General features: G+C 36.5%; 1 long non-coding RNA gene across 1 annotated transcript in view; it reads right to left on the reverse strand.

The window, feature by feature from the left end:
- Window positions 1-26,203, reverse strand: part of LOC145538517 (uncharacterized) — a 191,028-nt gene that overhangs the window by 28,529 nt on the left and 136,296 nt on the right. The window contains exon 2 of the long non-coding RNA XR_014076971.1: window positions 12,811-12,936. This is a non-coding gene — a long non-coding RNA (uncharacterized LOC145538517). The remainder of the gene's footprint in view (window positions 1-12,810; window positions 12,937-26,203) is intronic.

Below are 26,203 nucleotides of genomic sequence, written 5' to 3' on the forward strand. Positions count from 1 at the left end.
AAATGTGTTCTCTCATCCTGGCAGACAAAGCTCATCAAATAATATTTAAAAGGTACCTGGTAGACAGCTTACAAGGCCTCTTGTTCTCCCACAGTTTCTAGTCTGAAAGAATATTTGTGCAAACCAGAAGGTGAGCTGTTAGTAAATAACCTGAAGCTATTTATTAATTGGGGGTAAATAAAAATGGGAAAACTGTATGCAGGTCAGGAAGCAACAGTTAGAACTGGACATGGAACAACAGACTGGTTCCAAATAGGAAAAGGAGTGCGTCAAGGCTGTATATTGTCACCCTGCTTATTTAACTTATATGCAGAGTACCTCATGAGAAATGCTGGGCTGGAGGAAGCACAAGCTGGAATCAAGATTGCCAGGAGAAATATCAATAACCTCAGATATGCAGATGACACCACCCTTATGGAAGAAAGTGAAGAAGAACTAAAGGGCCTCTTGATGAAAGTGAAAGAGGAGAGTGAAAAAGTTGGCTTAAAGCTCAACATTCAGAAAACTAAGATCATGGCATCCAGTCCCATCACTTCATGGCAGATAGCTGTGTAAACAGTGTTAGACTTTATTTTTCTGGGCTCCAAAATCACTGCAGATGGTGACTGCGGTCATGAAATTAAAAGACGCTTACTCCTTGAAAGGAAAGTTATGACCAACCTAGACAACATATTAAAAAGCAGAGACATCACTCTGTCAACAAAGGTCCATCTAGTCAAAGCTATGGTTTTTCCAGTGGTCAGTATGGATGTGAGAGTGGGACTATAAAGAAAGCTGAGCGCAGAAGAATTGATGCTTTTGAGCTGTGGTGTTGGAGAAGACTCTTTAGAGTCCCTTGGACTGCAAGGAGATCCAACCAGTCCGTCCTAAAGGAGATCAGTCCTGAATGTTCATTGGAAGGACTGATGTTGAAGCTGAAACTCCAATACTTTGGCCACCTGATCCGAAGAGCTGACTCATTGGAAAAGACCCTGATGCTGGGAAAGATTGAGGGCAGGAGGAAAGGGGGATGACAGAGGATAAGATGGCTGGATGGCCTCACCAACTCAATGGACATGGGTTTGGGTGGACTTCGGGAGTTGGTGATGGACAGGGAGGCCTGGCGTGCTGCAGTCCATGGGGTCGCAAAAAGTTGGATACGACTGAACTGAACTGAACTGAAAAATGCAATTGAGTTTGATTCTGCAAACAAGCTCAGAGAATCCAACACACCCAGATGGTCTTGCAGGACAGGGAAAGAGAGAATGAGAAAGAGAAACATTCTGATATTACCTTCCTGCAGTAGAAAAAATTCCTACTAGGATGACAGGCACAGATTTAATGGTCGTGGTTTATCACTAACTGGTGGTTTGTCTCCTTCAGCCAGTCATTACTTCTGTATGGACCCCAGCTACCCAGCTTATCTGCCTTTAAGCTGGAGCTGAGAAGGGAGAACATGATGATATAAAAGAAACATAGAGGAAAAAATTCAAGACCAACACAACAGCACATTAAGAAACTTTGTTGAATAAATCAGTAATATAAATAACAGTGTGCAGTATTGGAAAAACAATGACCTCTGAAGTCACATCAGCTATGATAATTAAGCAAATTAATTCAAATATAACCTCTACCAGTGACTAAACTTTCGACCTTGAGCAAGTTTCTCCTCTTAGTTTCGGTTTTCTCATCTCTACACCAGGGCTCATATTGCCAAAATCAGAATAAGGGGCAGGCTGGCTACCACCCAGGGTGCTCGTGTATGGCAGTGCTGGAAGGTCAGTGGAGTAGATGGAAAACTTTGCACTAGCTGATTTGAGTTCCCAAATATGGCTCCTAGTAAAGCCTGGTGACATGTCCTTGGTTCCCTTTTAACCAAAACAGAGTCTTCTAGTAGATATTTTAAAAATAGAAAACATAATTATGTCACTCTAAATAAATAAAAAGTACATATAAATATTATGTTGGATTAGGGTATAGTGCAGTAATAATTCTGGAAGGTCGATGGCTCAAAAAATAAGGGTTTATGTCTCAGTGTTTTAGGTAGGCTGGTTGACTGTTCTTCAACCTGAACTTTTATCACCTATGAAATACATGATATTTCCAAGTTTACTACAGTAAGTAAATAAAGACAGAAGATGCGTGCTGAGTCACTTTAGTCGTGTTTGACTATGCAACCCTACGGACTGTAGCCCACCAACCTCCTCAGTCCATGGGATTCTCCAGGCAAGAATACAGGAGTGGGTTGCCATGCCCTCCTCCAGGAGATCTTCCTAACGCAGAGATCTAACCCACGCCTCCTGCATTACAGGCAGATTCTTTATCACTGAGGTACCACGGAAGCCCCTGGCATTTGCTCACATAGTCTTAAAGTGGCATTCATTATTTCTGCTCCCAGTCTCTTGGATAAAATCTTGGATAAAATCAACCTAACTGGGAAATGTAAGGAATACCTACTGGGCCTCAGATGGCATAGTATTTACCAGCTTAGGTACCTAATGTCTGAGTATAGCATCAGTATTATGCAGTGATTGTGAGAATATATTAAATAACTTACAGTAAGAACCTAGCCCAGGGTCCGGCATACACATAGTGATCAGTAATTGCTAGTCTCTTTTTCCCACCTCCAAACTCAAAGATGAGCTTTGCCAATCCTGCAGAATTAACCACAACAACCTATGTACTCCTAACTACTACAGCCAAAGCACTTTCACATCTTGCTCAGGGCACCAGAAAGAGGGAGACTGAAAATGATAACTGCATCCCCACGACAACGTGCAGCCCACCTTTCAGATCAGCAAGGTTACAAATGTATAGCATAATGTTCATATGCTGAGGGTCCTTCTATGGTTTACCCAAGTTCTAAGAAAATAGTTGAAACTCCTTAATGCAACACACTTTATAGAGTTGTTACTTCAACCTCCCTCACTTGGATCACAATGCCTCACTCACACTCACTCTCCACTCCAGCTCTGACAAATAGGCTCAGTGTCCCCAGACAACTGTTTTATGTCATGTCTCTGCATGACCAAGAGGTGATGAATTTTCCAGGAATGTCTTAAATCACTCTTCACCTGACAACTTGTGCTTTATTTAAACCTCTTCTTTTCTGAAATGCTTTCCCTGGCTTTACCAAGATGCCCCGACATGTAAGCCTCATAGCACCATCTGCATTCCTATATCACAAATTATTGAATTATAAACATTGGCCCAAGGGTCTATCTCCCCACTTTCAAGGTGGAATTTCACAGGAGGCCAGAGCTATGTTGTCTTCAATGAAGGACCTGCAGGGCATAATAAGGTGCTTGGCACATTGTAGAGACAAATAGTCATATAATCAATGAATGGCAATCTCATTTTGTGTTTTGCTTCATATATCTGATCACAATCTCTTCCTGTGCTCTGACTCCTAGATTTTCCAGCAAATTGCAACCAAAACATGCTACCTCTCTGTCAATTACTGGCTTCAGATGCTTTAGGCCACTTCTGACTTCAGCTGGGCGAAGTCCCAATCTGCATTTGATGACCAACGTTAAGGATGGACAGTGCATTGTTTGCAACCAGAAAGGCCTGGAACCAAATCCAAATCCTAGTAAGTAGGATTACTACTTACTATTTGTGTGAATTCAGGTAGAGTCTGTTAAACTCTACCACTTCATTTGCTTCACAAGGAAATTAAGACTTCTGTCTCCACACCATGGGGCTACTGTGGATATTAAAAAGGAATTCTAATTTTTTTTTATCTACTGTATTTTCATCCAAGTAGAAAAACAAAATCTATTTCCTAGAAGCCCCCTTGGGCAGGGAAGAGATTGTTTTCCCAGGAAATTTCTTTAAAAGCTGACTGAAATAACATATAAGACCAAAAGAGGCCTGAGTATGGACATCAAACTGTAAGTGACAAAAAATTGTTCCTTAAGGGCAGCAGAAAAGAAAGCAACAGGGAAGAAATGAGAGAAAGAAGAGTCAGGAATGATGGCTAACTTCCTTGTGACCCCTCAATTTTTAATTAAGTCTCAGAACATGGAGTATACATTTTAAAGTATCTAATAATTTACCCTGTCACATATTAAGTAGACTATAAACTATAGATGCAACTACCATTTAAAGTGCTGTCGTTATTATTAACCCAGATTCAGCTATCAGTCATTTCCACAGTTTTGCAGAGGGATTAGTTGAAAACTGGAAATATTGACCAGAGCTTTTGTACTATTTCTCACTCTAGGATAATTTCTCACTTACATCCTGATTTTCTTCGTTTATAGTTCTCTATCCAGGGTCTTTCATTGACTGTCATCTTCTTACGAATTTTATTGAAGTTCAGTTTGTGTACAAGAAATAGCATCCATTTAAAACATACTGTTCATGAGTTCTGACACATGTATACATCCATTCTATGTGCACGCACAAACAAAAAAACCCACACAGATACAGATCATTTGCATTAAACTCAAAGTTTCCTTGGCCCCTTTGTAGTCCATGCCTCCGTGTCCTTGCCCTATGTAAGCACCATATGACTTGTATCCCTAGAAAAATCAAGTGATCTAAATTTATAAATAGAATAGAACAGTGTGATAAACATTTGGGTTGTTTTTGTATATTGTGAATAATACTGATATGAATGTTCACATATAGATTTTTATATGGACTTGTATGCTTTCATTTTCCTTTGGTGTACATGTAAGATTGGAATGACTTAACTGATATGCTAGGTGTATATCTAACCTTTAAGAAACTTTCAGTTTTCAACAGTGGTTGTAGCATTTTATATTCACCATTAGCAACGTATGAGAATTCCAGTTGTTTCACATCCTTAACACTTGGTATTGTCAGTCCATTTAATTTCAGCCATTCTAATGAGTGCTATCTCAGTAGAGGTAGAGGTATCTCATTATCTAATCTTCATTTTCCTGATACCTAGTGGTGGTAAGTATCTTTTCTGTATATTTTCTTTTGTCTTCTATTGACTTTGCAGATCCTTGAGAATGTTCCTTACTGGTTCTATACTTATACTTTCCGTACTGTTACTCTGAGGCATCACCTTCACAGCATTAACCTTCTGAATGCTGAGAATACTCCTTTCTTATATTACCCTTCCTGGTTTAGGTGGTCTTTTGGATTTATTTTTAGATGTGTACTACTCTTTTCACCTGTGACATAAGAATTTGCCAAATTTTAACTCTTGGGGACAATGTATTTCAAAGACACATTGAGTAGATCAGCTATACTTTAGTAAGTAAATAAAAATTGAAAAAACATTGTTTCAACAGATAAAAGTTTTGCTCAGTTTAGCAGCTGATTTATATGGATGTCAATTTTATCGATTATTTTTATATAATTTCAAGGTTTCAGATTGGATTATGCTGTATTTATTTTAAAATCTGCATCTAGCTTGGGAAATCCTAGACTAATTGTTTAGCCTCTCGGCCAAGCCAATAATAGTGAACTTCTGCCTACTTCCCATGGATTTACTATCAAAATTAGGAGTTAGAAGAACTTGAACAGGCAAACAAATGTACTACAGTTAAGCGACGTTACAAGACTCAGTGATTTAGATTCTTAAAATAAAATGAATATTTAATATATTTGTCTCCAGGTGCATTAAATTTAAAAGCATCTGTTTCCCTCCATGAATTCAAAATTAAAATGACAGTAATAAGGGCAAAGAAATTCCGAAGAATGAAAATGTACCTCAGATGGCCTCTTGCTAACAAAATAAGCATTGTGATGGATGAAATCCACAACATACATCTGAGAACCTTGTTCCATTGATCTAGAGAGTTGGAGGTGTCTATTCTACTGAGTGGGACATAGGCCATGAATATTCATTTCAATGTTGTGTATCAAGACGGGAAAAAGAAAACATCTTTTTATCATAGCGTTTTCAAATATTTAATAACGAAAGGTGTTCATAAATATATATACAAATGTTTAATGAACGTATATACCTTAGTGCATTATGTATAGTTTTCAAATATGGTTTTCAAATATGAAAGTAAGTCTTTATTTAAAAACTTGCACTTGCTTCTGAAATTAAAAAAAAAATGGTTTTTGAGAATATATTTTCTAAAAAACCACAACTTAGAGAAAAGTAAAATACATTCATCTTCATTACAGAGAAAGTTAAGGTCACTCTGACCTTAGGAAGTAAGATGTCATTCAGGACCAGCAGGGTTGGATGAATCTTCACTCCCTAGCAAGATTTCTCTCTGGTAAATCTAACCACCATTTTCATCTAATTCACAAATCCTTTTTCCATTTTTCTCTTTAACTTTTGTGTTCCTATGCAGTCTACAAGTTAAGAACCTAGAGATCATGCTAATGAATACCACAATTCTGCTTTGAGAATATGTCCTGGAAAGGAATTCCTAAATGTTCAACATTAAAAATAGAGAAATCCTAATAGCATCTGTTTCTAATAATGCACTCTACACCAAGCATGCTGCAAATGGTCTATTTTGGTTATAGTTACTAAAAAAAGAACACAAATATTTTTCTATAGAACTTGTATTAAATCAGCCAGTGTTTTTAGAAACTGATGGGAAAACTGAGGTGCAGAAAAGTTATATAATTTGCTAAAGCTAACACAGCCAGTGACAAAGTCAGACTGAAAACCAAAGTCTTCTGGCTCTCATGATGAGAAAAAACTTAGTCAAATGAGAGTGTTAGAGTATGCAAACTAGAAAACTAATTGCTTGAATAATTAAGTATTATGTTGGTACAACAGTAACTGTGGTTTTTGCATTGCTGAAATTTGCTATTTGATGTGAGAATGTGAAGTTGCTCAGTCGTGTCAGACTCTTTGCGACCCCATGGACTGTAGCCTACCAGGTTCCACTGTCCATGGGATTCTCCAGGCAAGAATACTGGAGTGGGTTGCCATTCCCATTGGAATACATTCTGAAATAAATGTGATTATGTTATACATCATTTTAATGTGCATGTATCACTCTTTTTTTGCTAATGAATTATTACTTGCTGCTTATTTTATATTTATTTTAGACTATGGAAATAATAATAGACAAAAAGTAAATTCAAACGATTTCTTATTCAAATTCAAAATGGGTTGTAAAGCAGAGACAACTTGCAACATCAAAAACACATGTGACCAGGAACTGCTAACAAACATTCAATGCAGTGGTGGTTAAAGAAGCTTTGCAAAGGAGACAAGAGCTTTGAAGATGAGAAGTGCAGTGGTCAGCCATCAGAATTTGACAACTAATTGAGGGAATCACTGAAGTTGATCCTTTTACACTAAATGAGAAGTTGCCCAAAAACTCAACGTCAACCATTCTATGGTGGTTAGGCATTTGAAGCAAATCAGAAAGGTGAAAAAAGCTCATTAAGTGAGTGCCTCATGAGCTGACTGCAAATCAAAAAAAAAAAAAAATGTTGTTTTGAAGTGTTATCTTATTTTATGCAACAATGAACCATTTCTCTTTGGATTGTGACACGCAACAAAAAAGTGCAATTTATATGATAACTGGAAATGACCAGCTCAGTGGCCGAACTAAGAAGGAACTCCAAAGCATTTCCCAAAGCCAAACTTGCACCAAAAAAAGGTTATGGTCACTGTTTGGTGATCTGCTGCCCATCTGATCCACTACAGCTTTCTGAATCCCAGCGACATCATTACATCTGAGAAGCATGCTCAGCAAATCAATGAGATGCACCAAAAACTGCAATGCCTGCAGCAAGCACTGATCAACAGAAAGGACCCAATTCTTCTCCACAACAACACCTTAGCACACATCGCACAACTAATGCTTCAAAAGTTGAACAAATTGGGCTGTGAAGTTTTGCTTCATCTGCCAGTATTCACCTGACCTCTTGCCAACTGACTAGACTACCACTTCAAGAATCTTGACAATTTTCTGCAGGAAAAACACTTCCACAACCAGCAAGATGCAGAAAATGCTTTCCAGCAGTCTGTCAAATCCTGAAACATGGATTTTTATGCTACAGGAATAAACAAATTTATTTCTCATTGGCAAAAAAAATGTGGTGATTGTAATGGTTCCTATTTTGATTAATAAAGATGTGTTTGAGCCTAGGTATAATGATTTAAAATTCATGGTCGAAAATTGCAATTATGTTTGCATAAACCTAATAATTAGTGACTCTTACCTATGTCAGTGCTGTACATTGTAAGTTCCCACCTCTAGAATTTATTCAAGAAATATTCAATGTACAGGTTATATATTAATCAGCTATTACCTTTTCCTTATGTTTTCATTCAGTTGGACATGACTTAGTAACTGAACAACAACAACAAACCTTTTCCTTAAGGACTTTAGAGTGTTGTATGAAAATATTGTAGGTGTGCTTCTTCACAAATATACTAAATATTACAAAGGCAAATCATAAAAGGTGGGCAGGTGATGTGATATAGCACTTTAACCAGATCAACATTGGTGCTTAAATATATTTAAGATTATACAGGTGGAACAGTGTACAGTGAAACACAGGCAGAACATCTCCATGAGCTTCTATCCAATTCCCTGCAGAGAACCCCTGACTGACCACTAAGAATAAGCCACGCACATGCCTTCAAACCCAATGAGCCTGCAAGGTCACTGTCATATAACAAAGGCTTTCTGCTGATCTTCTTAATCCCCCTGTACATTCCATTTGCTTTCTGGTCACAACTTCTGAGCCCATAGGCCTCTAAACACACCCCTTGACATGGTCTTGCCCCCTAGTGGGACAAGACCCAGCTCCACCCACCAGTGGGGAGGGATCAGTCCCTCCAACCAGGAAGCGTGCACAAACCTCTGGATTTGCCTCACCAACTAAAAGCAGACACCAAAAGCAAGAGAAACTAAAACTCTGCAGATGGCTGCTGCTGCTGCTAAGTCACTTCAGTCGTGTTCGACTTTGTGCAACCCCATAGATGGCGGCCCACCAGGCTCCTCTGTCCCTGGGATTCTCCAGGCAAGAATACTGGAGTGGGTTGCCATTTCCTTCTCCAATGCATGCATGCATGCTAAGTTGCTTCAGTCGTGTCCGACCCTGAGCGACCCTGTGGACAGCAGCCCACCAGGCTCCTCCATCCACAAGATTCTCTAGGCAAGAATACTGGAGTGGGTTGCCATTTCCTTCTCCACTGCAGATGGCAAATGGAGACTATAAACACAGAAAGTCAGACAAAATGAGATGGAATGAAACAATATCACAGAGGAAGATAAACAGAAAAATCCTCAACAAAATACAAGCAAACTGAATGCAACAATACATTAAAAGGATTATTCACTCTGATCAATAGGGATTTATCAACAGGGATGCGAGGATTTTTCAATATCCACAAATCACTCAGTGTGCTACACCACATCACCAAATTGAAGAACAAAAACCATATGATCACCTCAATAGATGCAGAAAAATATCCTGACAAAATTAAACACCATTTATGACAAAAACCCTCCAGAAAGTGGGCACAGAGGAAATCTATCTCAACATAATAAAGGTCATATATGACAAATCTACAGCTAATATCATACTCAGTGGTGAAAAGCTGAAAACATTTCCTCTAATATCAGAAATAAGACAAGGATGTCCACTCTCACCACTTTTATTCAACATAGTTTTGGAGTCCTAGACACAGCAATCAGAAAAGAAAAATAACTGAGAAAGAAGTAAAACTGTCACTGTTTGCAGATGATACTACACATAGAAAATTGTAAAGATGTTACCAGAAAACTAATGGAGCTTATCAATGAGTCTGTTAAAGTTTTAGGAAACAAAATAAATACACAGAAAACTGTCACAATTCTATACACTAACAATGAAAGATCAGGAAGTGAAATTAGAGAAACAATTTCATTTACCACTGTATCAAAAAGAATAAAATACCTAGGAATAAACCTACCTAAGGAGGTAAAAGAACTGTACTCTGTAAACTATAAGGCACTGACCAAAGAAACTGAAGATGACACAAATAGATGGAAAGATATACTATCTTCTTAAATTGGAAGAATCAATATTGTCAAAATGACTATACTACAAAAGGCAATCTACAGACACAATGCAATTCTTATCAAATTACCAATGGCATTTTTTTTTTTTTTTTTGCAGATCTAGAGCAAAAAAAAAAACTTAATTGTAAGGAAACACAAAAGACTCCAAATAGACAAAGCAATCCTGAGAAAGAAAAACAGAGCTGGAGAAATCAGGCTCCCTGACTTCAGGCTATATTATAAAGCTTGAGTAATCAAAACAAAATGGTCCTGGCACAAAGACAGCTTTATTGATCAATGAAACAGGATAGAAAACCAAGAAATAAACCCACACACATATGGTCAATTAATCTACAAAAAAGGAGACAATAATATACAATGGAGAAACAACAGTCTCTTCAATAAGTGGTGCTGGGAAAACTGGACAGTTGCATGCAAAAAATGAAATGAGAACATTCTCTAACACAATATACAAAAATAAGCTCAAAATGGTCCAAAGACCTAAATGTAAGACAGATACTATAAAACTATTAGAGGAAAATAAAAGCATAACACTCTTTGACATAAATTGCAGCAATATCTTTTTTGGATCTACCCCCCTTGAGTAATGAAAATAAAAACAAAAATAAACATACAGGACCTAACTATACTTACAAGCATTTGCACAGCAAATCTTTTCCTTTGCACAGCAAAGGAAACCATAAACAAAATGAAATATTTGCAAGTGATGTGACCAATAAGGGATTAATCTCCAGAATATAAAAACAGCTCATGTAGCTCAGTAACAAAATAAAACAAACAGCCCAATAAAAAATGGGCAGAAGACCTAAATAGACATTTCACCAGAGAAGACATACAGGTGACCAAAAGGCACATGAAAATATGCTCTACATCGCTAATTATTAGATAATTGCAAATCAAAACTATAATGAGGTATCACCTCACTCTGGTGAGAGTGGCCATAATCAAAGAGTCTACAAACAATAAATGCTAGAGAGCGTGTGGAGAAAAGGGAAACTTCTTATACTGTTGGTGGGAATGTAAACTGATAGAGACACTATGGAGAACAGTATGGAGGTTCCTTAAAAAGCTAAAAATAAAACTACTATATATGATCTAACTATCCCACTCCTGGGCATATATCCAGAGAAAACCATAAGCCAAAAAAATACATGCACCCCCAGTGTTCATACAACCACTACTTACAACAACCAGGACATGGAAGCAACCTAAATGTCCATCAATAGAAGAATGGATAAAGAAGATGTGGTACATATATAGAATGGAATATTACTCAGCCACTAAAAAGAATCAAACAATGCCATTTGCAGCAACATGGATGGACCTAGAGATTATGACACTGAGTGAAGTAAGTCAGAGAACGAGAAACATCATATGATATCATTTACATGAAATCTAAAAAGATGTACAAATGAACTTATTTACAAAATAGAAACTAACTCATAAACATGGAAAACAAACTTATACTTACCAAAAGGGAAAGGTGGAGGGATAAATAAGAGTTTGGAATTAACATATACACATTAATATACATAAAAAATATAACCAACAAGGTCCTACTGTATAGCATAGGGAACTCTCCTCCATATTCTTTAATAACCTATATGAGAAAAGAACCTGAAAAAGAATGGATATAGGTATTTGTATAACTGAATCACTTTGCCGTATACCTGAAACTAACACAGCATTATAAATCAACTATACACTAATATAAAAGAAAAAAGAATTCTACAAACACATACTTAACTGATGTGGAGACTCCACATCCTATGATGCTGCAATAAACTAAGCAACTGTTCCTTGAAAGAGACACCAAGTTTTTTTCAATTTTTTTTTTTTTTTTTTTTTTTACTTCTGGTACATAACAGCATCTCTAGCACATAGTAAGTACCCAAGACATATTAATAAATAAACAAATGGATGAAGATCTCTAATATTTTCAGTGTTCTATCAATCTGAAATAACAAGAATTTCAGGTAGTCTAGATTTTGGACATCTAGAATAATTCTAAGAACTAATCTTTCTTGTAAGTTCTTGTTGATCAAGCCTCAACCAACAATTCCTATCAAACACAAGGATTCATCCTGGGAACCCAAAAGCTTCATGAATCTACCCCCAGTGAACACATGCACCAGAGTGCTAGAGAATCTACTTATAAATCCATATAGCACCATGAATGCAATGAAACTAGTGTTCACTAATGAGTCTTTTAATTTAAAAGACAATGGGCAGTAGAGATGGAGGTTAAATTTTAATAGTTTATTCATGACTCTCCAAAGGAACAGTTCGGATTATACAAAAGGTTTATTAGTCAATCTGATCTTATCATCTGCATTATCAGAAAGGAAAACAAAAAATATTGCAAAAAAGTAAGATAAATCAGGTTGTCAGTCTGTCAGTATTCACAAGAAATGGGCTTGTTTTCTCAAATAAGTCAACATGTTAAAAAAGATCCTGGGGCAATACACCAGAATTTTTTGTGGACCTCTCTCTCTGGTATAATCACTGAGACAGTTCATTGATCAGATGTCTAAGTTGAGGATTTGAATATTCTAACTCCAAAATCTAATGGTCAAGTCTGTTATATTACACAGAAATAGCTTCAGTGAGCTTTTAGCACTCTGGGTATTTTGCATGTCCTCTAGTAATTCATCATCTGTGAATCTTGAGGGATTGGCCTTGACTGGGATTTGAAGTCTAGACTATTAATGTGAGTAATGCTACAAGTGAGCAACCATGGACCTGAGAACAATCAAGCTCAGTGGTGTGAAATGTAAAGAATCAAGAAAGCAGTCATGCTCAGCTGAATGAAGTGAAGCAAAAGCACAAACAGGAGTGCAACTGGATAACAAACCTGAGGAAATGAAGAGTGACCTCCACGGTTCCAGACTGCTTCCACACAGTTTCCTTCTGCTAGGCCCAGAGAAGAAGGGCTCAAATTAAATCACACACCAGCATAAGATGTCAAGTGTCTTAGCTCCTAATTACCAGGAAAAAAAAAAAGACAAAGAAATAAGAGTCTACAAAGAGTCCCCATATTGATAAGCTATATTCCTTGTTAAAAATCAACATCTACCTATGAATAGGGTGGGTTTATTGTCTGGAGTAATAATTCGTTAGTGGGCTCACAATATTATTTAATAATCTTCACAAGGGCACAATGGTTAACACAAAATATTGCATCTTGAAGTGGTAAAATATTAATAGTAAAAGCAAAAATACTCAAAGCAAATAAAAAACAATATGACTTCCTAATTTCACTGAAATGAATGTGTTATGTATATGGCAGATTTTCTTGGCAAAAAGAATTTTTTTCTTATCACCCAACTCAAATATTAAGGATGTGGAAAAATACATTTTTTTATTTTAAAAATGACAACAGAAAATGTCTGGCCCTGACATTCACAGAAGCAATAAGTCAGGATTCTAATGCATTGCTAGCCTAATGAAAACATCAAAAGTGAAATGAAAAATATCATGTGTCTTGCCTGAGAGAAAAGTAAAGTGAAATTGTAATCAGTTGCTAAAACTTAATCAATATAATCACATTGCAAAGTTTCTAGAGAGTGTTTCTTTAGTGAAAGTTTTGAGGTCACTAAGTTGTGGGTTTCTCTGAATTACATCATCATATCCTCTCAGAAATGATGTTTATCATTGTCATCACCATAAATACAAGCCCAGTAATTAAAATATTTGTGGATATGTTGACCATTAAAAGAGTCTCATTTTCATGTTTCCCTTATATCTTAAAACAATGCCAGTTTGGTGATTCAGCATGTTGGAAAGAGGGTTATATCATATTCCTAAATGTTTGATTAGGCTATTCCATGAAGACCCATAAAGGCAAACATGTGGTCACCCCTTTCTCTGTCCTTCAGATAAAAAAGAAAAAAAAAAGTTTGTAATCCTGAGGAAGGTCATGAACCCAATTTTAATACTTCTGGTTCTCCTAGTTAAAAATGGATTTTGCTTGAGAAAAAAAGCTCCTTTCAGAAAACCAGTAATTTTCATTTATAATCTTCATATGTGGTGATGCTATCACAACAAGTAGCTTTTTGAAACAAGGTTAAAAGGAGGTGGCTTGCAAAACTTATTTCTACCTGCTCCAACAACTATAATTCTGAAATAATTCCTTTCCATGAAATTTCCTTAAACTAGCTCATGGCTTCAATGTTAACCTTCTCCAAGAAAAATCCAAGTTCAAATTTCTTCACTCCTGAAGAAGCAAAGCTCAAAGAACCAATAACAGAAGATATGGACTATTCCAGGCATAATTTGAGTATTTTTTCATTCCTATCCCTATGTTCCATCCTATCCACCAAATCTGAATACATGTGGAGGAAACATATAACTGATGAAAATCTTATGAAAGATACCATGTTGCTAGCATGGCTGGCCATGCTTAAGTTATATTTTTTAAAGATTCTCTGTGGCAGAGATAAAACAGAGTCTGCACCGGTCACAAGTTGAGTAATAGAAGGCAAATCATTTAAACTCCCAGAATCTGTGTTCTCACCTGAGAAATAAGGAAAATTCACAGAATTGTCTGAGGATTAAATTAGATAGTATAGGATACAAATTAGAAAGGCTATGTGAAGAGTCTAGAAAAAGCACTCTACATGTGATGGCTAAAGGTTAACAATTAAATGAAACAATCTAAACCACTACTTTTCCTGAGAAGTTAATAACAATTATACAACCAAGTTGAAACACTTCTCAGAGTTAAATTCATCACCTTAAATGTTCTTATAAGAAAAAACTGGAGAGACTAAAGTTATATTATGCACCCAATTAAGTAATTTATTAAAAAGAGTCAAAAGTATCTGAGAAAATAATAATAAAGGAAAATGGAGGCAGAAAGAATAAGAAAATAGAAAGAGGAAGATCCAAGAACTAGTTTTGGGGGGAAAATAAACAATATGCAAATAAAATTCTAAAAAATTATATTAGAGCACCTATCTGTGTCTATCTAGAACAAAGTAGACATTTTCCTAGGAATATAATAATTGTTAATTAATGGATTCATCAATGTATTTCAGTGCATTGATGCATATTAAAGGAGAAAAACCTATGGTCATCTGAATAGAGGCTAAAATGTTCTTCTATAACCTTCAATATTCATTCATATTAATAAAAAAAGAAGACGTGAAAAATTAGTAAAATTAAAGAGGGACTTAATTTGCTGTAAATATATCCACAGTAAGCCTACAGCAAGCATCCTACTTCATATGACATATTTAAAGCCTTTCTCACTAAATTCAGAAACAAAGCAGAAATAATGCATGCATAACTCCTTTCACACCTTCTACTGAACATTGTAATTATCCCAAACAATGCAATAAGATACAGCCAGAAGATGTAATAATTATAAGACAATGGATGCAAGGCACAAAATTATAATTATTAGTAAATGATATGGCTGGATTCATAAAAAGGTCAAGGAAAGTCACAGATAAAGGATTAAAATCAAAAGAACAAATGCAGCAAGTTAGTAGTGTACAATATCAACATTAAAAAATTTACATTTTTTCTACTAACAAAAACCAATTATATAAAAGTGTGAAAGTGAAGTCGCTCAGTCGTGTCTGACTCTTTGCGACCCCGTGGACTGTAGCCCACCAGGCTCCTCTGTTCATGGGATTTTCCAGGCAAGAATACTGGAGTGGGCTGCCATTTCCTTCTCCAGGGGATCTTCCCAACCCAGGGATCGAACCCAGGTCTCCCGCATTGCAGGCAGACGCTTTAACCTCTGAGCCACCAGGGAAGGTAATTATATAATGCAATAACAAATAAAAGCTACTTTTTAAGAGAATAAGAACTGTGAAGTATATAGCAATACATCTAATAAGAACTGCATCATCTTCCTAGAGAAAATTTTGTTTAAAGACCTAAATAGGAGACATGAATAATGTAGTGCGTATGGAAAGACTCAATGTTTTATAGATAACATTTAAGCTCAAATTAATCTCTAGAGGCAAATAGTTCTAATCAATTTAAATGACTGGAATATGAAAATACAGCTCCAAAATTCACATGGAAGAGTGCCAGATGTTAAATACATTAGTTAGTATGTACTTGGCTGCAAGTAACAGAAAACCTGCCTAAAAAAAAGTCTAAACTGTAAAGAGGCTCAGTGTACATCCCATCTATTTACAAGGCTGTTGTGTTACTCTCATATCCTGACTTCTTTATTTAATATGGTTATGTTCAAAAGAGCATAACATTTCCAGATGTTACACAAGAAGAAAGCAGACAGAGGCTGCATAGGGGTAGAAAAAATAATTCCACTATTCATCTCAAAATAAAGGGGAAATACCCAGAAGTCTTCGCATCTCACTGGACACATTTCATCACATGTTCAATCCTAAACTAATCACTGGCAAGCAGGAATGCAGTTGCCACAATTATTTAAAATAATTCTAACTGTATACCTCTCCACTTAGGATTTTAATGGTATTCAAATTCCCAGAAGTATATCATTGCCCAGAACCTGAAAATGAACTGAAGTTCTATTAGCAAAACAGAATGAATGGGGAAGATGACCACTGGGTAGGCAGTGTCTTACAAAATGTATTCAGAATATACGCAGAATCCATTCAACCAATTTAACATTTACAAACATAAGCAAAAATACAAATAGGCAATTTACAAACAAATAAGGAAATACAAATGTCAAATGAACATGAAAATATGGTCAATTTTACTAAGTGTTCATAGAAATGCAAATTAATACCATGACATGCCATCCCTTTCCATTAGATCAGGAGTTAGCATGCTCTCTGTTAAATGGATAGATATTAAATATTTTAGGCTCTGTGGCAAAGTGAAGGCTACTTTGTAGGTATGTATACAACTATTTTAAATGTAACCATTTAAATATTTTTAAACCATTACTAGTTTACAGATTTATAATAAGTGATAGTGGGTCAACTCCTCCATTAAACAAATTTTTAAAAGCTTAATAATAGCAAGTGATAATGAAATGTAAGTGAAAGAGTGCCCTGTAATTGGGAAGGTTTATTGGTGCAATGGCCATGGAGAATGATATGGTATCACTTATGAAAAATAAAAATGTTCACACCCTATAACCCAGTATTTTCACTATTTGATATTCCTCCTAGAGAAACAGTTGCACATATATACAGAAAGCATGTACAAAATGTTTACTGTATCATGATCAAGATTGCTGGGAGAAATATCAATAACCTCAGATATGCAGATGACACCACCCTTATGGCAGAAAGTGAAGAAGAACTAAAGAGCCTCTTGATGAAGGTGAAAGAGGAGAGTGAAAAAGTTGGCTTAAAGCTCAACGTTCAGAAAACTAAGATCATGGCATCTGGTCCCATCACTTCATGGGAAATAGATGGGGAAACAGTGGAAACAGTGAGAGACTTTATTTTTTTGGGCTCCAGAATCACTGCTGATGGTGATTGCAGCCATGAAATTAAAAGACGCTTACTCCTTGGAAGGAAGGTTATGGCCAACCTAGATAGCATATTTAAAAGCAGAGACATTACTTTGCCAACAAAAGTCCGTCTAGTCAAGGCTATGGTTTTTCCAGTGGTCATGTATGGATGTGAGAGTTGGACGGTGAAGAAGGCTGAGCACCGAAGAATGATGCTTTTGAACTGTGGTGTTGGAGAAGACTCTTGAGAGTCCCTTGGACTGCAAGGAGATCCAATCAGTCCATCCTAAAGGAGATCAATCCTGGGTGTTCATTGGGAGGTCTGATGTTGAGGCTGAAACTCCAATACTTTGGCCACCTCATGCGAGGGGTTGACTCATTGGAAAAGACCCTGAAGCTGGGTAGGATTGGGGGCGGGAGGAGAAGGGGACGACAGAGGATGAGATGGTTGGATGGCATCACTGACTCGATGGACATGGGTTTGGGTAGACTCCGGGAGTTGGTGATGGACAGAGAGGCCTGGCGTGCTGCAGTTCATGGGGTCGCAAAGAGTTGGACACGACTGAGCGACTGAACTGAACTGAACTGATGTACTTTATGAAACACTGGAAAAATCTAAATGCCTATCATCAGAAAATGGCTGAATAATCTAACTGGAGTATATTTGTGTTATTTTTCTAAATGTATCAGCAACTAAAAACAAAAAAACAACCAGCCCTATACAAATATGGAAAAATGCTGAAGACATACTGATAACTCTCTAAAGAAAATTATAGAACATACTAAAGAAACAAAATAATTTCATGTTAAGAATGCATAAAATAATAGTTATCTACTTTCTATAGGATAAAAAATGAGAGCCATAGGTATAGGGGATATGTTTGGAGTGAGAGGCTAAACTCATAACTCTCATTACTTTCAAGCAGTAGGAAGAGACCAGGTTCTAAGAATGCTCCCAGAGGTGCTGTATTTCTGGGGGTTTTGATATTTTATAAGAAGAAAGTATTCATACATCATTTGTTTTTAATTAAAATTTAAAAGCATATATAAAACATTTTGAGAACTGACACAGAAAAGTGAGAAAATATTCATCTATAATAAATTTAAATATCATAGCTAAAAATTCTATGTGTACATTAAAACATATATAGGTTCTGAAATATGATTTGAGAGTAAAATTCACTAAACATTTGGAATCCCAATATGCAAAGTTCAAAATTTAATGTCAATGAATGAACGGTTCTGATCTCCAAGAGTTGAACATAAGGCACTAGGGCTTTCCAACTAAGTGTATTTATTTCATACTAAAGATAATGAAGGGGCTTATGGCATGCCACCTCAAAATATGCCAGTTTGGCATGCTGAATATTTTGAACTGAGACACCTGAGAAAGAACAAACACAGGAAGAGTTTTCTGACTTGCCCTTCCTACCAAAAATAGGTCATAAAATGTCCCATGAGAAGGATGCCTTCCTTTTACCAAAAAGAACAGAGAAGAATGTCCTGTTAATCAGAAACAGGGAGCCAGTGCTAAAATGGTTCTGCATAAACAAGCCTGTTATTAGTAAAATAATCCTGATAATCCATTGGTTTTTGTCTTGCCCTCATAAATGTCTCTTAGTCACTTCCCCACAATTTGTTGCCCCTCCCAAGCCCAAATCTTTAAGATCTGGAAAATACCATTATTTTATTAACAAATAACTACTCTGTTCTCACTCTGGGGCATTTCTGGTAATGGTGATACAGCAGAAAACAAAAATATACTAAGAGGTAAACTTTCTTATGATGCAGCATTGTTTATACTATTCCCTCTTAAAGACTTTTTTTTTATTTAAACAAAATCTTGAACTTTTTATTTTGTATTGGGGTATAGCCGATTAACAATGTTATGATAATTTCAAGTGAACAGCAAAGGGAGTCAGCCATACATATACAAGAATCCATTCTCCCCCAAACCTCCCTCACCTCCAGGCTGCCACATAACATTGAGCAGAGTTCCATGTGCTATACAGTAGATCCATGTTGGTTATCCATTTTATACACAGTAGTGTGTACATGTTCATCCAAAACTGCTATGATTTTTAACTACCCTGTTCAAATATGATTAAAGCTCAGGCTGAAGGCCACAAAATAGAATCTGACCCATTATATCCTTCCCTCCACCATGGAATTCAGACTACCCTGTAGTAAACGCTTAACTAAAAAGAGAATTGCTGACAGTTTTTTCTGTTCTTGGCTTGGCTGAGTGATGCAAGGACATGGAACTGATTCCTGAAAAGTTCTTGGAAATTTATAATTTTGCATAAAGGATTTTCCTCTTGTGTACTTTTGAACTTAAAATCCATAGTACTAGTAATGTAGTCAAATGTAGGAGAGGTAACATCTCATTTAAATATTCAAATTCATATATTCCCATTTAGAAACAGTTATTAATGGACATGTACTGGAAAACATGATATAGGACTTATAAGAAGGAAATAAAAGTGATACTGTCAGGAAAAAATAGGTCACCTTACTGTGTGAAGAAGCTAAATAATATATTCCCTCCTTATCACAGAAACAAGAAAACTATAGTAGCAATAGTAAGGATTTCATTTGTCCAGGAAGAGAAAACAAATCTCATTTGATTAAAAGTAACAGTTCTGAAAAAATTATTATCTAGCCTTTCTGATAATCTCAATTCTCCAATGATAGAAAAAAAAATGACTAAGAACTACCACTCTAGGCCTAATTACAACTAGGAGAGGAGTTATTTAGTGATGGGGAAGTGATAAAAAATCTTGGAAAAAATAAATCCTGTAATCTTAGATCATAATACCTATAGTACACAATGTTGGGCAAAGCCTATAAAAATAGCCCACAGAGACAGATAGGTATATTTCAAAAATAATACCATAACTCATGGTTCCATTGTATGTGGTTCTAAGCATGATGCTTGACTCAAGATAGTCAAAAAGCCCTTACTGATGCAATTCCAGTTATGGAATGGCAAATCATCTTGAAGAAATAAAGAGGAAATGCGTTCAGTAAGCATATGTCCCAAGAATGAAAAAAAAACTAATAACTGAGGATATATATGAAACCATGGCATTATGGAATCTAAGTCCAAAGAGAGTAGACTTAAGAGTTGTTCAGTGTTAAGGACAACAAAGACTTTAAAAAATATTATTTCACAAATAAGAAGGCAAACAAGTGAGGGCCAGGAGCACTGCAAGAGACAAAAGGTGTTAAATTGAAGTTTGGTAGAAAGCAAACAGAACATCTAAATTCCTGCTTTTGTTTCTGATTTCTCTGCCAAGTACAGAACAAGCATTCCTAAGGGAATACAAAATCCAAGGGTAGTAAAGTTGTTTTTATATGAATTCAAGTCATTTGGCTTAGATGAATTGTATCCCAAGGCTCTAAGAGAACTTATAAGTGAAATCATCCTTGTTTTATGGGAAATCTTCAAGAAGGGCAAAGGAAACAGAAAACTGGAAGGAAGCCAACATCAGCCCCACCTTCAAGTGGAAAAGGATAGGTCTGGCAAACAAACCACTGGATACAAGGATGGATTGCTAAAGGAACGGGTGGTGAGTACCCAGAGGAGACAGCAGTCATAAAATGTCTAAGAATGTTTTGTCACATTCTACTTAATGTTTTGCTCTGAGATGGTTACAGGACTTGTCTAATATGAGAATGTGGGACACAAAGTTCATGGGAACTTCAGCAAGCCCACTAACAATCAGATAGTTTTCTTTTTAGATACTTTTGCATAGAATGGAGAACTATGGATTGAATGCTAGAAGAGATTATCAGATTAGTAACTGGAGGGTGTATTTTAGGCAAAAAGTAGTGATTTGGGTAATAATGAGTTGGTGTCCACCCACAAAGTAATGTTGACAAGTGTTATGGGTTTAAATGTCTGCCCCACCAAAATAAGCTGAAGTCCTATTCCTTGGTACCTAGGAATGCGACCTTATTTGGAAATAGAGTATTTGCTATCGTAATCAAGTTAAGATAAGATCATTAGAGTAGACCATAACATAATATGTCTGCTGTCCTTACGTTGTTGTTGTTCAGCCACTAAGTCAAACTTTTTTTGCAACTCCATGAACTACAGCATGCCAGGCTTCCCTGTCCTTCACTGTCTCCCAGAGTTTGATCAAACTCATCTCCGTTGAGTCAGTGATGCTACCTACCATCTCATCCTCTGCTGCTCCCTTCTCCTATTACCCTCAACCTTTCCCAGTACCAGGGTGTTTTCCAATGAGTTGGCTCTTCGCATCTGGTGGCCAAAGTACTGGAGCTTCAGCTTCAGCATGAGAAGAGTTTAATACTGAGTGAAGACAGAGACACACAGGACCAACACCATGTGATAATGGAGGCAGAGACTGAAATGCTACAGCTGCAAGGTAATGCATGCCAAAGCTTGCCTGCAAAGCAGCAGAAACTAGGATGAGGCAAGGAAGGATTCTTCTCTACCAGCTTCAGACAGAGCATGGCCCAGTAAACACGTCATTTCAGACATCTAGTACGCAGAACTGTGAGAGGATAGACTTCTGCTGCCTAGGTCACCCAGGGGGTGGTATTTTGTTACAGCATCCCTAGGAAACTAATCACAGGTATATCCCAGAATTTGGAGCCTGATTCTAACTATGTCCATTCAACATTCCAAAAAGAACTATGAAGATAGTAGACATGCTAAAAAGACTACCGAATAAACGTTGTAAGAATAAAAATGTACTTAAATAAAAATAATAATGTAACCCATTTAAGGTTGTTTCATCACCATTTAGGAGAAGGAAATGGCAACCCACTCCAGTATTCTTGCCTGGAAAATCCTATGGACAGGAGCTTGGTGGGCTACAGTCCATGGGGTCGCAAGAGTCGGACACGACTGAGCAACTAAACCTAAACCATCACCATTTAAAAATAAAACTACACAAGTACATGCAGAATTTACATTTCCAAGTTTTTTCTTACCCAGGAATTCAAGAAAAGTCATTTTCTCTCTTAATAAATTAATGATGGATCTTTCCACCATTTTAACAACCAGAACTGGCATAGAATGTTTCATTCCAAATACAGTGCATTAAAGAAGCTTGAAAAATGAGTCCCAGTTCCGAGGAAAGTGATCAAAAGAAATGATTTCAAAATCATGCCATATTACCTCCACTAAAAATAATGTAATTCTGAAATTAAATATTATTAACAAGATTTCATAATCTAGGCTCACACAAATGCATGACTACAACCACAGAATATGTAATTTCCAAATATCTGTCTGTCCTTTGAGGCAAATATTAACCTCTTTAACATACCTCCTTGACATAAAGCATACAAAATATTCTGACTCTTGGACTTAAAATGTTAAAGAACCATGGCATATTAAAGTTTTGGATTTTATCACATATCTCACTTAATCATCGTGTTCATACTATATCTTAATCTTGACAACAATCCTGTGAAATATTATCACCATCATCAACACCACCATTATTATCATCAACACCATCATGAAATCATCATCACCATTATTACACTATTACCATCACCACACCACTGTCGCTGCCACTAGACAGAGAAAGAGACTGAGGCTCAGAGTAATAATACTTGTAACTCAAAGTCACTCCGCCAACAAGTGGGTTGTTTCTACCTTTTGGCTACCATGAATAATGGTGCTATGAATACTGGTGTACAAGCATCTGTTTGAGTTCCTGCTTTTTATTTTTCCATTTATGTATCTAAGAGTGGAATTGCTGGATCATACGGTGGTTCTATGTTTAACTCTTTGAAGAACTGCCAAACTATTTTCCACAACAGCTGTACCATTTTACATTCCCGCTAGCAAAGCGCAAGGGTTTGAATTTCTCCACATCCTCTCCAACACTTCTATTTTCTGTTTTTTTTTTTTTTTTTCTTGATAATTGCTATCCTGGTGGACATGAAGTGGTATCCCACTGTGGCCACTGTCCATTTTTAATGAGGTCACTTTTCTTTTTTCAGGTCATGTTTGTTGAGTTGTAAAAGTTCTTTATATATTCTAGATATTCCTTTTAATCAAACAACATCTGTCACATACTGATAATGCCCAACATGAGACTGATACAACAGAATTCCCTACAGTGGCTTCCATTTCAACATTACCAAAGAACTACACATTTAAAGGGGAAGTCACGTGTTGGGTGAGAAGCATTTTTACTAAGTTTACTAAACACCCATGGTGTGTCCATGGTCAGCATTCAGAACGAATGCAGCCGCGGTTCCCACCGTGCCCCTGTGTGCACACTGTACGCCCACGTGTGTGAATTTTCATTTTTTAAGATCTGCTACTTTAAGAGCCCAGAAATTACTTTAAAATTTACAGTAGATTAGAAGCAGACATTTGGTTATTAATGAAGAGCTCTGAGATGGCAATTTTGTAAAACCATAGGGTGGTGGGAAATGGTGTTTTATTAAATGCTGCAAAACCTCCAGGTACAAAATGGGCAGGGGTAGGGAGAGGGGGACTGTCTCTGTGAGTGGGTAAATGACGCCTTTCCATTTCTTTATCTTAGGACGTGTCAGGGCAGTGCTAAGGATTCCCATTCAAATTCAGCAGCCGAGGACAGCCCAGATGGAATATAAATAGACGCAGCAGAAGTGGAGCAGGGTTAGTGAAGTGTGCAGTTGGCGAGATTGATGTCGATACTCTTCACTGCCAAGTGAAATGCCAATAATGCTTGTATAGCATTTTGTGAGGGCAATGGGAGTATCGATTCCTGAGCAATAATAAAGAATGAAGCCACTCTCTCAGGTATAAAAATATTGGCAACTCTTACAAAGAATTGACTCATAGGAGCCCGAGTGCTGGCCTATCTTAATACAAATAATTCAGGCTTCAGACGGATTTCAAGAGCAGCCAGGCATGGTTCTCAGGCACCGACTCTACTATTAATTTACCTGAGGCTTTCATGGGCCTCCCAGCCAATGAGTCAGTTGGTCTTAGTAGAGCAGGATCTAAATGGATTCCTGAGGTCTCACTGAAAGTTGAGAGAAAACAACAAAAATGAAGAAAGAAGGGAAGTAAAAAGAAAGACTGTAGAATTTTTACACATACATTTTTAAAGTTACAGATTCTATTGGTATTTCTTTCTGAAAATGAAGTAATGCATCCATGTGGCAACCACCTAAACAAAGAATACTATATGAGCTTTTAAACACATTTCGATTAGAGGTGCTATTTCCAAGAAGAATGTTTTATGTTATGGATTACAATAAGTCTCACATACTGAAACCAAAATGTAACATTTGCAAATGTATAGACCTATTACGTTTAATGATATCATATAGTTGGCAAGAAAACTTGCAAACATTCTAAGTTTATGTAGAACTGGAAAATTGGCTGGAGAAGAGATACAATATTCCACTCCCATAGTCACCCACTCCTAAATCAGAGTGACCTCTCAGAGAAATAAAAATAAATCATCACCACTGGGACACCTAAATGTCTTAACAGCTTTTGCAGATGGTAAAAAAGAACTTGGTCTCATATGAACTCAGTACCTGGCCTAGGGATTAGAAACCTATTTGAAACAATGAATCTTTAAAATATAGAACCATGAGCAATGGATAAATTTTTAATAACTGTATGTATATATAAGTGTATATGTGTGTATATATATATACACACTTATATATGTATGTGTGTGTGTGTATATATATATATATATATATATATATGATATATACACACTTTTAAAAACTGGTTTGGGCCCAATTATCCCTATAGGAGAAAGGTATTTTGAGAGTTAGAAAAAAAAGATTGGCCCTTAAAATTTATCCTTTCTCAGATGGTTTTGGGTTTTTCAAAAACTTGCTAATGTGCAAGTAGTTTGTATTTTTTAGTTTTGTTTGTTTTGCTTTTTTGCTACTCTGCTTGTGGTCACTCCTAAGAACACATGTGCAAAAACAACTGTACTCAAATAAAAATTAATTTTGAAAAAAGAACATGTGCAACATGAGAATTAAAATACACTGAACTGAGAAAACAATAAGCTGATAACAAGCTCAATGTGAATAATATCAGGCACTGGGAGCTAAGTCAGCTTGTGAAATAACCCACATTGACTTAAAGTGAGTTCTGCAGAAGTGCAGATTTCCCTAATATAGTTTAAAAGCCTTTGGCCAAGGCAGACTCTTTTAAATGCCCAAAGTTGTTGTCCAAGGTAAAAGAAACAGCTATTGTCCCTTGCTGCTGGTGGGAATGGTGTAATTTTCCCATAGGCAACAACTCACAAAGCTTTAACAGGTTGCTTAATACAATTCTGAAGCTGTACATATAAACATGGATTTCACAATGATTCAACCATGAGACTATTCACAGCTGTGTTATTTATAACACTGAAAAATTGAAGGAAAAATACCTGAATGTCAACAACAGGAAACTGAGCAATTTTAAGTGAAAAAGGCTTCAACACTTACTTAAAAAGGAGGAAAATCATGATTGACTCTGCAGGTTATGCACTGTCAATATTATCTCGCCTCATAAAATGAATAAACTCTTGAATGTGTTAATCCAGCCGCCCCTCACTCATGTAACTCAGAAAAGTTGACCCTCTGTCCAGTTCCAGGGAGTGATCATCCTTAGTATAAGCCAGCCAGATTTATCTCTTGACCTTTAACAACGATGAAAGAAATAAATTTCTTTACTGCTTAGGACAGTTTGACTTGAAATTTTCTGCTGTCAACAGATTATCGCATGTTTATAATAGCATAAACATATTTATGCTATAAAACATATAATAGCTAAATGCATCCTCAATAATAGTTCTTTTAATGTATTTCTTTCAATGCCAAGAATACAAAACAGTATATA

Source organism: Giraffa tippelskirchi, chromosome 1 (genome assembly GCF_054371585.1).
Source record: "Giraffa tippelskirchi isolate mGirTip1 chromosome 1, T2T-mGirTip1v1.2.pri, whole genome shotgun sequence".
Lineage (NCBI taxonomy): Eukaryota > Metazoa > Chordata > Mammalia > Artiodactyla > Giraffidae > Giraffa > Giraffa tippelskirchi.